The 844-nt window shown below is 46.1% G+C and overlaps 1 protein-coding gene across 4 annotated transcripts in view; it reads right to left on the bottom strand.

Annotated features, from left to right (window-relative positions):
• The window catches only part of LOC103621627 (protein spinster homolog 2), a 98,748-nt gene that overhangs the window by 52,515 nt on the left and 45,389 nt on the right, over positions 1–844 (bottom strand). The window lies entirely within an intron of this gene.

Below are 844 nucleotides of genomic sequence, written 5' to 3'. Positions count from 1 at the left end.
AATTTCTTCCTTCATTAAAAGCTATGGAATAATGTCATCTTTCAAAGCTAAGCACCCATCTCACTCCACTTGCCTTGAACAGCAAAAGACACCTCCCCAAAACTCTCAGAGGAGACCTGAGCTTTACTGGGAACCCCAGGAACATCTGTATGCTCTATAAGCAAGACCTGCAGGGAATGACTTGGAGCCACCCAGGGCAGGGGCATGAAGGAGGCATTCAGCTGCCCAGGGAACTACCTGCCTTTCTGGGTAAAGGGCAATGCCACAGAACGAGGATATACTTCACATTCAGCACAACAACATCTAAAATGGACAAAAAGGAATTGTTTATCTAATAGAATTTTCTTAATGGCTCTCAAGCAGCACTTTCGGGAACTGCAAGGACCTGATTTGCAACCTAAGCTCCTTCACTGCCCCTGCAGTTTTCTGGGTGCTGCTGAGTGCAGGCTAAGACACAGTGCTTTGATGCCTGAATACCTGATACATGAGCACAAGCAAATTCTCAGCCATCTAAGCAGCTTGAGCTACACCCAGAAGTAATTGCAGGGGCAGAAATGAAACAGTCAATGCAGAAAGTTGTAAGCACAGGGAAATCTATTTCTACAAATGTAACCTCTACAAATCCTCAATTTGCTGTCATTATTCTATAGATCATTTGTGAGAAGAACAGCAGGGATTTAAATGGAAGGAAGGCAGGTTTAAATTAGATATTAGGAAGAAATTATTCCCTGTGAGGGTGGTGAAGCCCTGGCCCAGGTTGCCCAGAGAAGCTGTGGCTGCCCCAACCCTGGAAGTGTCCAAGGCCAGGTTGGACGGGGCTTGGAGCAACCTGGGATAGTGGAAG

This window comes from Corvus brachyrhynchos, unplaced genomic scaffold (assembly GCF_000691975.1).
Source record: "Corvus brachyrhynchos isolate BGI_N302 unplaced genomic scaffold, ASM69197v1 scaffold99, whole genome shotgun sequence".
NCBI classification, from domain to species: Eukaryota; Metazoa; Chordata; class Aves; order Passeriformes; family Corvidae; genus Corvus; species Corvus brachyrhynchos.
This window is presented reverse-complemented; position numbering and strand designations above follow the sequence as displayed.